Below are 14,852 nucleotides of genomic sequence, written 5' to 3' on the forward strand. Positions count from 1 at the left end.
TGTCGAGTTCACGTGCGTGATCATAGGTACTAAACCTATGCGCGTGAACTCGACAATCGATTACTATGGCCTTCCACCGAAAACAGGATGTAAACAAAGGTATGAGCGCTGGCTGAATTAACTTCATTTTTATTAATATCTCTAACATCTACTGCAGTCAGATCCACTCGTGTTCACTCGGAAGGAATCACTCACATTTTCTGTGCACTTGTAATGACACTTAAAGGATGTTAAGAGGCTAAAAAGCAGGCTTACTACTTGCCCCATTGAAGTCAATAGGGTGCAAATTTTAAAAATAGAATAACTCGGTGTAGGCAACACCGATTTTTGTCGTTGTTCTCTGTATTGACAGCACTCCAAATGTACAAAAAAATGAGCTCAATGTTAAAATTGACCGGAGTTCTCCTTTAAAGGCACACTATGCAAGATTTGTAGCTTAATATAACAGATTCAAAATCATTTCGATGGTAAAAACACTCGTAGTAGGGCGAATCATCCCGATAGCAAAGCAGGCGGTGGGGACGCTGCTGGCAAAACCAGCAATGCAAGTTTGAGAGGTGGCGCCCCGACAAATCTCGCGAGAATCACGACTTGCTTTACGGCACGACGTCGCATACATCAACAACATATGAAGCAGCCTCTATGGAAGACACTAGTACACATTTCTGACGTGAATCATAGCAGAGTTGACGAAGAAAGCGCGGTCGGAAGAGTGCAGAGTGCAAGTACTCCACAGCAACTCTAGGGATCGCTGTTTGAGAAAAACTGAAACTGCATAGTGTGCCTTTAATGTCTAAACTGCTGGCAACAAAATTGAGTACACCCCTAAGTGAAAATGTCCAAATTGGGCCCAAAGTGTCAATATTTTGTGTGGCCACCATTATTTTCCAGCAGTGCCTGAACCCTCCTGGGCATGGAGTTCACCAGAGCTGCACAGGTTACCACTGGAGTCCTCTTCCACTCCTCCATGGCGACATCACGGATCTGTTGGATGTTAGAGACCTTGCGCTCCTCCACCTTCCGCTTGAGGACGTCCCACAGCTGCTCAATAGGGTTTAGGTCTGGAGACATGCTTGGCCACTCCATCACCTTCACCCTCACCCTCACCCTCACCCTCAGCTTCTTTAGCAAGGCGGTGGTCGTCTTGGAGGTGTGTTTGGGGTCGTTATCATGCTGGAATACTGCCCTGCGGCCCAGTTTCCAAAGGGAGGGGATCATGCTCTGCTTCAGAATGTCACAGTACATGTTGGCATTCATGTTTCCCTCAGTGAAGCTCAGCTCCCCAGTGCCAACAGCACTCATGCAGCCCCAGACCATGACACTCCCACCATCATGCTTGACTGTAGGCAAGACACACTTGTCTTTGTACTCCTAATCTGGTTGCCGCCACACACGCTAGACACCATCTGAACCAAATAAGTTTATCTTGGTCTCATCAGACCACTGTGGTCTGATGAGACCAAGATAAACTTATTTGGTTCAGATGGTGTCTAGCATGTGTGGTGGCAACCAGATGAGGAGTACAAAGACAAGTGTGTCCATGTCCTTAGCCTGCTTGTCTTCAGCAAACTGTTTGCTGGCTTTCTTGTGTATCATCTTTAGAAGAGGCTTCCCTTCTGAGACGACAGCCATGCAGACCTTGAGCCAGACCACAGTTTATGAGCCAGACCACAGTTTATGAACCACATGCAATAAATAGGTAAATACATAAATCATGTATACAAATAGTCAATATTTGTATGTTTGAGATATTAAATGCACCCTGTATATGTGAAAAATAAAACAGAAATTCAAAATGTCTGGTTTTACTACACGTCCCCTTCTTGTGTGCACGTCTCATCAGCTCTGTGGCACTGGAGAAATCGCCCCAGGAAGGCGGGTCTGTGGAGCAGCTTAGCCAATCGCTGATTTAAGATATAAATGTTTGACATAAACTGTAGCCAATCAGCGAGCTCAAATCTAGTCAGCTATGGGCGATAATTTTAGCGCCCCAAGCGCGCCACTACTAAAGTCAGGACAAGTCTTAGGGCGCCATTTTTACTGTATGACAATGGCGAACAAAATGACTCCCAACTCTAACTCGGTACAATCTCTCCTCCAAGATCCATTTGAGAGGAGAATTTTGGCAAATAAACTCCTTGTGAAAGAGCTGGGCCCAGATCAACCTGATATCTCGATCAGACAGCAGGCTAGTGATAAAGGGAAGCAGAACGTACGAGGCTTCTCTCGTTGCTGGTATACTAGAAAGGCCTGACTGGCTGGATGTGGTCATGCTAATGCCTTATTTTGCTTTCCATGCTTACTTTTTAAAACTACGGGGACAGATCCAGCATGGACAGTTACCAGAGTGAGAGATATGAAGGACATGCTAGCTGGCAACAAAGGATTCCATTCATTGTGCTAAGCTAAGCTAGCGCCGACCCTGTCAAACTAAAACAGCGCATGCACTGAGACAAAAATGCATTTGCCCACCTATCTAAATGTAGGAAAGAAGGTGAATAAGCCCTATTTCAAAAAACGGTGGAGTGTTCCTTTAAGTAATGTTCAAGTATATTTTTAAGTATACTTTATGTAGTAAGTATACTGATATCAATGTGTACTTGTAGTAAACTTGTAAGTGTACTATTTCAATACTGCTTGGGACTAAATTGGCCCACTTTTAGTATATAAAAGTATATGTTTAAGTTTACTCTAAGTGTAAGAGTAGTAAACTTTAGTACACAATTAGGTTTCTCATTTGTAGTGCATCTGTATTACAAGTGAACTTATAAGTATACAAGTAGTTTACTATTTTAATACTAGTAGTTCATTTTTTAGTTTATGAAAGTGCACACTGAAGTGTACTCTCAGTAAACTACCAGTTTAGTAGTTTATACTGCAAGTATACTTGTAAGGTTTCTTTAAGTGAACATAACATTATACTATTTTTGCACTTGCAGTATACGTATACTACTGTTCAAATGTAGATATTATTTTCTCTCAGTATAAGTCAAGTACACTTAAGTGTAATTTTAAGTATATTTCTGAGAAGTACATAAGGTATATTTTTGAGAAGTATATAAAATGTAGACTGAAAGTATACTTTCTTATTTTTTAGTTTAAAAGAAGTACACTAATAGAACACTTGAATAAACTTCTTGTCCTAAGGGCAGTGGATGTGCACGTGTGGGAGTTAAGAAGTCTGATGACAGGTTAGCAACTTAAACTTTATTTTTGGACCAGGGCCTCTATTCCCTCTCTGTGTGGGGACGGTGCATTGGACCAGCAGCAGCCTAACAAGGTAGAATTTAAAGATTGTGAGCTAAAGAGTAATATTCAGATAAAAAATGTGTTTTTAATAGGTTTTTGAAGGAGAGATGGATGGATGGGGTGGATGCTTGACGGATGTCTTGAGGAAGAGCATTCCACAACCTGGGAGCCACAGGCCCACAACGCTAAAAGACCTGAGTCCCATGATAACCAGACTATAAAAAAAAAATGCCCGAATATGACACAGCCCCACCTAAGATTTGCCACTGCTCATACGTCTATATTGCAAAGCCAACCTCTGGATATGATGCTGAGCACGTGCACTCAACTTCTTTGGTCGACCATGTTCTGAGTGGAACCTGTCCTGTTAAACCGCTGTATGGTCTTGGCCACTGAACGTGCTTGCAGCTCAGTTTCAGGGTGTTGGCAATCTTCTTATAGCCTAGGCCATCTTTATGTAGAGCAGTAATTCTCTTTTTCAGATCCTCAGAGAGGTCTTTGCCATGAGGTGCCATATTGAACTTCCAGTGACAAGGGCTGCGTTCCAGTCCACTTTTAGACACGCACTTGCGAACTTCCCTAAGCACTTCCCCTCGGGGGAATCCCTGCCGCCATTTTGAAGTGCGTTCCACAAGTTTATATGGACAGACCCTTGTTCCCTCGATTTTGACAGAGGGAGCGAGTCTACTTCATATGTATACGTCAGGCACCTATATGTCCCACAATGCAGTGCGATTGTGACGGCATCACATACCTCGTCTAATCACCACCACAACAAACAACTCTATGATATATTAATTATATTTTTTTTTATTTAAAACAACCCAAACACACCTATATACATTTGGATGCTGCATTAAACTAATTCTTAAAGGGAATTTCTTTTTAATAATAAATCAACTCCATAGCTCAAGGGCTTAGGACGTTACAATTCAGCCCGCCGCAGTTTCCGCCAGTAGTGGGCACTCGTGCAACGTAAGCAATGACGTACATCCGAGTGAACGAGACGGAGGGAAGGGCATGACAATTTTGGACTGGAACGCAGCCCAGTATAAGAGAGAGCATGAGAGCGATAACACCAAACTTAGCCCACCTGCTCCCCATTCACACCTGAGACCTTGTAACACTAACGAGTCACATGACACCAGGGAGGAAAAATGGCTAATTGCCTTTGGGCTCAATGGACTACTTGCACAACTAGTTAGTAACACATTCTAGTTAGTACATATCGGGAGTTTCCGGTTTGAGCGTTCAGCGCACCTACATACATGAGATTTTCTAATTTTTAAATCTTATTGCGGACACTCATTTTCAACTCATTGACCTCAGTACATTGAAAGTAAACATAACCGGAAATAATTGAGACGTACGGAACTTCCAAACGGAAGTGCGTCACGAGTGGTTAATGGCTGTGTGTCGAGTTATTTTGAAAGGACAGCAAATTTACACTGTTATACAAGCTGTACACTCACTACTTTACATTGTAGCAAAGTGCCATTTCTTCAGTGTTGTCCCATGAAAAGATAATGAAATATTTACAAAAATGTGAGGGGTGTACTCACTTTTGTGAGATACTGTATTTGAGTTTATATTAAGTTTAAAGCATCAAAATACAAGCATTTGTAAGTTGTAAAAACCATGCAATTAAGTATTTTTAAAAAAAATATAATTCTACAGTATGTTCCCACAAATGTCTAAAATCTTAAAAACCCTAAATCTAAATTTAAAAATGGGCTTCTTTAGGAATTAGTGATAAACTGTGTTATGATCCCAAATGCAAGAAACAAAGAACAAGTTAAATTACTTAAAAATAAAATAAAAAATAAAAATAATAATAATAATAATAATATTTTTTATATATATATATATATCAATGTTTTGTGAAATTCATTCACATGATCTATGGTGCCCTCTGCTGGGGACACCTGCATGGCATTCTTACAGTATATCTCAAATGTAGCTCTTTATTTTCTCTAAAATAAAACTTTTCACCTTAGCCTAATTTTATAATTAAGGCTAATAAATTAAAGTAAAAGAGTTATAGTCACTCTCTCTTGTTTCACTGTTATTTCAGCAAATGTATTGGATCATTGTGAAAATCTGTAATTCAAAAGAACAGACCCATAAAAAGAATAAAACAAGAAAATTCTGTAAAGTCACACACCCATTAGTGTGTGATGACTGTTTTCAGTCTCTGGTGATTGTGTCTCTGTAGCAGCTTCACTCTTCACCAGCAGCTGATTCGGAGAAAACGGGACTGACGTCTAAATACTGAGAATCCTACAATAAAACACAAAGACAACATTTTGGAGAATTAGATAGTTATTAGTGTATTTAGGGTGAAGTACATAGTTTCTGCGACACTAATGGCCAGAGGTGTCGCAAAAGGGCAGGCAAGCCAGGCAATTGCCTGGGGCCCCACATTTTAAGGGGGCCCCCGGGGCTGATCATTCAAACAATCAGGAATGTTAAAGGTCCCATGTTGTACACCTTTCTGAAGTTTTATTTTAGGTTTTGATGTCCTTAAGAATATATTTTTGCGGTATAAGTACTAAAAAACATCCCAATACATTTTTACAATTCCTTTCTCAGGAGCTCTGCTAAGATTTGGCCTTTCTAATTAATATTCATGAGCCCTTTTTTCTGATTGGCCTGTTGTTTTCTGAGCGACGCACGGCCAGGCCAACCACAGGTAACTAGGGTCATGTATGCTGTAGTCTGCTGTGGCTTGGTGATGCTCACACAAGTAAGGTAAATTAAACACCTATGATGGACATTGATGAGGGGAAAGTTTTCCGGCCTTATATGTTCGAGCCGGACTCAGATTTCGAATCGGCGACGACGGGAGACAAACAACCACTTCCTTACTTTCAGCGTTATTGTAAGAGTATTATAATTACCATTACACCAATGCTGCATGCAGATTTAATGTTAATGCTAATTTAAACTGTAAACAAACTTTTTTTTTTTTGTCAAATTTGATTTAAATCTCCAAAATATGTAGCCTACGTTAATAGCTAGTTATACACTGATTTTAAAACTCTTAACTGCTTTTTAATGTAACGTTAGCAGACAGACACCGCATGCAGTAAGCTAATGCTTTCCTACTGATACAGTAAGTTGACGTGCTACAGTTTATAGTTTAGTTTTTTTTTTTTTTTCTGTGTTTCATAGTTTTATTTTTTCAGTATGTTTCACATTAAAACTTAAGATTAGATTAGATTAGATTAGATTCAACTTTATTGTCATTACACAAGTACAGGTACAAGGCAACGAAATGCAGTTTAGGTCTAACCAGAAGTGCAATAGCAGCAAGTGCAGGATATACAGTGGTTCATAAGTGCAGAACATGGATATGTACTGAATAAATATAGAGTTGAATACTATTATAAACAAAAATTTACAGATAGATTGTCCTATGAATATAATATACAGATAACTCTTACTGTGAACAGAATTTACAGCTAGATATGTACTGAATATAATAATATACAGATGGCTATTACTATAAACAGAATGTTTACAGATAGATATGTACTGAATATAATATACAGATGGCTGTTACTATAAACATAATTTTACAGATAGATATGTACTATGAATATATATACAGATGGCTGTTACTATAAACAGAATGTGAGCATAATATACAGATGGATATTACTATAAACAGAATTTTACAAATAGATATATGTATAAGTTAGGCTAATGAGCAGTATAACAATGGATTTAAAGTAGTGCAGATAAAGTTTGGACAGAAGCTATCCGAGTGAGTGCAGTGGAAAGTAATTGCATATTACAGTTAAGGTACGATATTGCAATGTATATATAACAGCCGGTACTGTAAATAAACAGTCGGCAGTGCAAATGAGCATATTCCAGTCAAGGTAGTAGTGCAAGATGCATATGTAAACAGTTGTTACTGTAATAACAGTCAGCAGTGCAAATTAACATTATAGTATTGCAAATAACAAAATGGAGGCAGGTGTGAGGAGGGAGAGGAGAGTCAATCAGTATATAAGGGGAGTGGGATCAATGAGGGTTAGAGTTTAATAAAGAGACAGCTCTGGGGAAAAAACTGTTCTTTAGTCTGCTGGTCCTGGTCCGGAGGCACCTGAAACGCCTGCCGGAAGGCAGGAGAGAAAACAGTCTGTGGGCTGGGTGAGAGGAGTCCTTAAGGATGCTGCGAGCTCGATGCAGACAGCGTTTCCTCTGGATGTGCTCGATGGCAGGTAGTGGAGTCCCAGTGATGCGCTGGGCGGTTTTCACCACCCGCTGCAGTGCCTTGCGCTCTGCAACAGAACAGCTCCCATACCACACTGTAGCACAGTTGGTCAGGATGCTTTCTATTGCACAGCGATAGAAGTTCACCAGGATAGTGGAGGAAAGCTGATTCTTCCTCAGTGTCCTCAGGAAGAAGAGGCGCTGGTGAGCCTTCTTGACCAGGCTGGAGGTGTTGGTTGTCCAGGTCATGTCCGCCGAGATGTGGGTCCCCAGGAACTTGAAACTGGAGACACGCTCAACAGCCATTCCATTGATGTAGATGGTGTCGTGTGTGCCTCTTGACACTTTCCTGAAGTCCACGATGAGCTCCTTCGTTTTGGTGGTGTTGAGGAGCTGGTTATTTTCGGTGCACCATGTGGCCAGGTGCTTGATCTCCTCCCTATAGGCAGTCTCATCGTTGTTGCTGATGAGACCAATCACCGTAGTGTCGTCCGCAAACTTGACGATGGAATTAGATCCGTACACAGGCTTGCAGTCGGAGGTGAAGAGGGAGTAGAGGAACGGGCTTAGCACACAGCCCTGTGGTACACCAGTGTTGAGTGTGATGGATGTGGAGCAGTTGGAGCCTGATCGAACATTCTGGGGTCTGTTGGTCAAGAAGTCCAAAATCCAGTTGCACATGGAGGTGTTGAAGCCCAGGTCTCCAAGTTTGGCTATTAACTTAGTTGGGATGACAGTGTTGAATGCTGAGCTGAAGTCAACAAACAGCATGCGTGCATAAGTGTTCTTATTGTCCAGATGTGTGAGCACAGAGTGCAGTGCCATGGAGACTGCATCCTCTGTGCTCCTATTGCTACGGTAGGCAAACTGGTGTGAGTCCAATGTGGATGGTAGAGAGTCTTTTAGGTGTGCCAGGACCAGCCGCTCAAAGCACTTCATTACGATGGGTGTGAGTGCTACAGGGCGGTAGTCATTAAGGCACTTCGGGCTGGAGTGTTTTGGCACTGGCACAATGGAAGTGCATTTAAAGCATGTTGGTACAGTTGCTTGGGCAAGAGACAGGTTGAAAATGTCTGTAAAAACCCCAGCGAGCTGCTCCGCACATGCCCTGAGTACGCGTCCAGGGATGTTGTCTGGTCCAGCAGCCTTGTGCGCGCTGATCCTGCTCAGTGCATTGCAGACATCTGTGGAGGAGAGTGTGATCGGTGGGTGGTCAGCTGAGGATTTGAGCTTGGTGGCAGTTTCTCTGTTGTCTCTTTCAAAGCGAGCATTAAAGGCCTGAATAATAACCAAAGTTTTTTTGACAGGTACAAAGGTGCATAGGCTACAGAGATTCAAATTTCAGGCAGCACTTTCAAAATCTGCGATTAATCGTGATTCATTATTTTGATCAACTCATAGCTAGTTTGTATATAATGCACGTTTTGATTATTCTCCAAACCATCCCTTTAATGTTTTCAAGTGAATTAAAGAAAGGACTGATGAAGGTGACATGAATCCTTTCAGTGTGCCACTTCAGATGAAGAAAAACAAAAGGACAAAAAGTTACTCAGACTATCTATCAGTAACGTTAAATGTCTTAAATGTCTTACTTAGATGATGAGAATCATACTTAATACTATACTACTTAATACTATATTAATCCCAGTGTAGGTTTAAAAAAATAAAAAATAAAAATAAACTAGAACTAGATGGATTTGTCTCTCTGTTGGGTGTTTTCCTCCGATAAAAATCAAATTCCAATGTTTGATCTAAAACATTTAAACAAATATCTTTTCATTGGCAGTTATCAGAGTTCGAAGAGGTTATGTAAACACTTCTAACGAATAAATGACTGTTTTATCACTTTACTCATTCCCAAGCTTTTTTTTTTACCTCTCATGCGTTGAGTTTTAAACTAACGTTAGCTGACAACATTAAACACATAACGTTACCAACAACAACACACAGCAACTTCACTTAGGTAAAGTTGGTTTTATATTCGATATTCGCACATTCGCGGACTTCCGCGTTCAATAACTCGTGAACTAAACGTTGTTGCTACAGAAAACGCCTATCACATAACTACAGATAAAACACCAGAAGCTACAACATAATTTTCCTCAAAACGATCTTTCCTTCGCACTGGACAAAATACATTGATTGATCTCTATGCGAAGGGACCATCTGCAAAGGGCAAACCCGAAGGAAAGCTCGTTTTGAGAAAGATTTAAAGGAGAACTCGGCAACTCTAGCGCACTTTAGTCACTTCTTTGCTGATTTTCCCTTTTGTTGTCGCATGTTTTCCCCACGAGCTCCCCCTACAGCTGTGGGGGGGCGTATATTTCACAACACGGTCGTAAAAAAACTCACTTGCGTCAGCCTCCTCCCCCTCTCTACCGCTGCTCATGTGCGTTTGTTATGATCGGAGCAAGCCAACTGTATCGCGTGGAGCTATGTCTACCGAGGTGGGTAATCTGATAATACATCATACATGCGTGTGTGTTTATGTCGAATTGCCGTAAAGCAATTCGTGTTTCGCGCTCGCGCTCGTTCTTGTTCTCGCTTCTCACGAGACTTCCAATTTCTGTCTTACCGGGACGGTAGTCCCCAAGTTGCAAGGTTGGTTTTCCGCCTGGGAACGCTGGGGGGAGCGGGGAAAGTCACCAATATTACCAAAACAGGTTGTTTAACCATCCAAATGATTTCTAGACAGTTTTATTAAGTTAAAAAAGTTACCAAGTTCTCCTTTAAATATTAAAACAATGTTATTTGTGTAGTAACAATATTCAGCTCACGAGATATTGAACGCGGAACTCCGCGAATATGCAAATATAAAACCAACTTTACCCAAGTTGCAGACTTGATCATGTAGGACCTCAGTACCACATACGTGGACAGCACCATGAACATAGTCAAGTAAAAAAAAAAAAAAAAAAAATTCAGTTGCCACCCAGGGTAAAAATATTTTCAGGTTTGATATTTGCTGCGTATTCACCTAGATTGCTTTAGTGTACTTATAGGCTACTGTACATACAGTACGCAATTATGTTTTATGTAAAAGTACAGTAATTCACCAAAGGGTTTTTTTATGTTCCAAAGGTAGTGCTTTCCTATTGACCAGACTGACTTACTACAGGTGGAATTTTGACAATACCTCCTTTACTGTACGTACAATAAACAAATAAGTTTAAGGAAAAATTACAGTAATTCACCTAAAGTATTTTTTCCTGTTCCAAAGGCTGTAGTGCTTTCCTAGTGACCATACTGACTTACAGGTGAAATTTTGACAATACCTCCCTTACTGTAAGTATAGTACAAACATATTATTATTAAAAAAATACTGTAATTTCTCCTTTTTTCATGTTCCAATGGTTATAGTGAATTTCTAGTGATCACTCAATTAACTTTGATAAATGTATTAGGTAAAAGTATGTATTAGAACTGCTGTTCCTTGTACAACACAATTATTTCATTGATTAAAAAAATGCAGATATTTTAGGTTAATCATATTTTCAACGTTATAAATAAGCAACACCCTTATTGTAATGTTTCAAGTTAAGTTTTTGTTATGAAGTCCTGAAGAAGTGGATTCTGGAACACACTGCTGCTTCAATGTATATCTAATGAGTGATTATAATCAAGGTATTAATCAATAGTTTTCCTTATATACATCAAATGAGTTGAATGAATTCTCTAGGCTTATGAGATTTTACTTTGTTATAGAAATTACCAGTGTGATTATCGAAAATGTTATTTCATGTATCCTTTAAATGTCTGTATTTGATATCTGAGGTGTAACGTAAGGGTCTGGCTCATGCCAGGAATGCAGTAACACTGCTTGCTCATTTAGCCCGGCTTCCAGAGATGAAATATGGACTTCTTTAACAGGTGTCACTACATCCATCTGCTTTTCTAGGCTACCCTGATAGCAATGGTCTCAGGAGTCATTGAAACCTAGTTGAGAGACCATTTCTTAGTTAAAGTCTTTACTTTACAGTTAGATTTAAAGTATCCTCTCCTTGAGAGAAAGAACATGTTATCTTAATGTTTTGAGAAGACTCTCCTCCTCACCAAATCCAATCTTGAAGAAACTGTGTCTGTGTGTGTTAGTATTCTTGGCTACAGGTTAAGGAACAAGTGGAAATATAGCTGCAAGCAGCGATACGGGGCCAAGCCCCTGAAGCAGCAGCAAGAGCAGGAATAGTAAAAACAGCTGAAATTGAAGAAAAAAGAGCTGGTTTAGAAGTATAGGTGAAAAATGAACTCAAAATGAACAGAAGTTCAGATGAGAATGAACATAGAATGAACAAGACATACATTAATCCAAGAGGAAGAAAGATTAGTACAACGTTGAATAATAAAGGAATCGACATGACACAACATAACACAATTTTTTAAAATCATGCCACGTGGGGCTCTAACCCATTATCTCTGGGTCAGATACCTGTCACTCATATCATTGCGCCACTGGGAAGTTGTGTTTTTGGCAAGATGAAGAAGGTCCAATAGTTCAAGTGAGAAGCAATTCAAAATGAATAATTTTTTGTATAAATTTGCTGCATGTTGTATTTATCGAGTTCGTTCACATATAGGCACCATGTCTGGAACAGAAGCAACTTTTCCACCACTTAAGGCCACAATACCTCTTGCGATCTGGGAATGTGCCACACAGCATTCAAACCCACAACCGGAATGGTTCATGGTTCATGTTAACCAATTAGCATGCTAAGCTAACTACCATAAGGCAACAAATACAGAGAAAATGTATTCAAATTTGGAGAAAAATATATCGGGAACGGTAGCAAAAATCAAAAATCTGTTCAGTCACTTCTCTGTGATTCGGTCAAAAGATCATCTGAGCCAATTTTCGTAAAAATTGAACAAAATTTGAATGAGGAGTAGCACAAAAAAATGAACACTGTACTTTTCAAAATGGCCACTACTGTAATGGGCAGAGTCTTATTGTAAGATATTGATTGTGATTACCATAATGAGTGGAATCAGGTGTACTAAGTTTCATTTTACATCTATTTACATTCACATCTACATCAAAGGGTTCAAAAGCTATAACCCTTTTAATGTGGAATTTTTGAACTGGTGGTGGCGCTATAGAGTTGGTTCTACAGACTCAAAAATTGGTCCATTACTATTCATTACAATCACTACAAGTGTGGAAGGTTACGACGTGCCTAAATTCAGGGTCCGAATGTCAGCCGCATAATTGATGGAGATATGCTTCAGTCTATCTATGTGTAGAAAACGTGTGCTTATTTATTAGCCAATCAGAATCATTCAACCTGAAGCAATGACAAAGCTTAGACCTTGGTGAAGGGTATAATTGCTGTGATTTTTGTAAATGTAAGGGGAAGCGGCCTACTTTTAATCACTTGAGTAATCACTCCTTGTGATTCTTGAAGCTGACTTCTGCCTGATGAAACTGCAAACTATCTTCAGTAAAATTTCCTTTAATTTATTATAATTCTGACTCTTGTCTTAAATTGACTGCACTTCTAACGCCTGGTCTTAATAAATCCTATCTGGTCCTTGGGTCTTTAACTGTAAGTCCCAAAATAGAGATATACAGTGGTAATCCATATTGCAACAAGGACAATAAAGCAGAAGTTTCAGCAGATATTCTTTAATGATGTTCCATTGTTTAAGGTACACAGTGAGCACAACCATTGGGCATCTTTTCCAGGTAGCTTGTCTGGTGATAGTCCAATGCAGCATACATTGGGTACCATCTTTGGCACTGTTCACATTGGTAAACATGACAAGGATTAATTATGTAACAAACCACTAACAGTTATAGTTATGTGTGTTAACCAATTACATAAATGCAATGAATAAATATTAAATAACATGTTCAATTGCTTAAATATTTTTGTTTACCCAAAGTAGTCCTGACTGAAAACATTTGAAAAAATTGTATTTAAACACACACATTTGTTTTACTTAAACTTTTACGTCACTTCACTAAACGAAAATATAGTAAAGTAAAAAGTTCTTGACAAAACAATCAGTTAAAGGGTTTATGATAATATAAGAACAACTTAAACCAAGAGAGGATCAACAACAGCAAAATTTTGAAGAGGTGAAACTGAAATATTACTCTAACCACGAGGAATTAATTACAACTTTTATGTTTAATCCCATTGGGATTTCATGAACAATTAGAAAGATAATAGAAATAAAACAGTGCACTGTACAGTATCTTGAATGCCTCCATGATCTTGCTGTTCATTATCTGTCAGATTTGCTGCACCAATGCGTACAGGTTCAGTCACTACTGTTAATAATAATGTAGCCCCTATTAATGTACTACAACCTTAAACAAACTAAAAATTTTTTTACAGTATTATATTATTATGTAAAACAGTATTATTAGGTATGGTCAAAATGTCACTTGTAGTAAGTCAGTTTGGTCACTAGGAAAGCACTACATTGGGACATGAAAAAATACTTTGGGGGAATAACAGTAATTTTTTCATAAACATATTTGATTATTGTATGTACAGTAAGGGAGGTATTGTCAAAATTTCACATGTAGTAACTCAGTTTGGTCACTAGGAAAGCACTACAGCCTTTGGAACATGAAAAAATACTTTAGGTGAATTGCAGTAATTTTTGTATAAACATATTTGATTATTGTACGTACAGTAAAGGAGGTATTGTCAAAATTTCACCTGTAGAAAGTCAGTGTGGTCATTAGGAAAGCACTACAGCCTTTGGAACATGAAAAAATACTTTAGGTGAATTACAGTAATTTTTTCATAAACTACTCAGATAATTGTACGTACAGTAAGGGAATTATAGTCAAAATTTCACCTGTAGTAAGTCAGTCTGGTCATTAGGAAAGTTCTACAACCTTTGGGATATATATAAAAAAAACACTATAGGTGATTTACAGTTTATTTCATAAACATATGTAATAAACATATGTAATAATATGCTCAGTACATAAACATGTTTGATAATTGTACAGTAAGGGAGGTATTGTCAAAATTTCACCTGTAGTAAGTCAGTGTATGAACAGTGGAAACTTAATGGCACCATTGATGCGCAGTTGGAGAGGGACATGCATGATGCTGCGCTTTTTTTTTAAACAGGTGCTAAAGCGCATTGTGCAACCTAATGTTCCGGGGACACAGAGACATTTTGGGACAGCCAAACAGTGGGAATTTCCTTGCCATTATTGAGCATTATTGACCTATGACCCTGTGCTGCAAGAGCAGATCAAACGGCCCAAGGGGTCAATTAAATACCTCAGTCCCTCTATCCAAAATAAGCTCATTTATATTTTGTGGGACTATGTCCCACCCGCTGGTCCTCTAGATATGAATCCATTGTTGCTATTCGGTACAGATATGTGGGTGTAATGAAAGCACTGACAAAAA

Source organism: Rutilus rutilus (genome assembly GCF_951802725.1).
Source record: "Rutilus rutilus genome assembly, chromosome: 9".
Taxonomy (NCBI): domain Eukaryota; kingdom Metazoa; phylum Chordata; class Actinopteri; order Cypriniformes; family Leuciscidae; genus Rutilus; species Rutilus rutilus.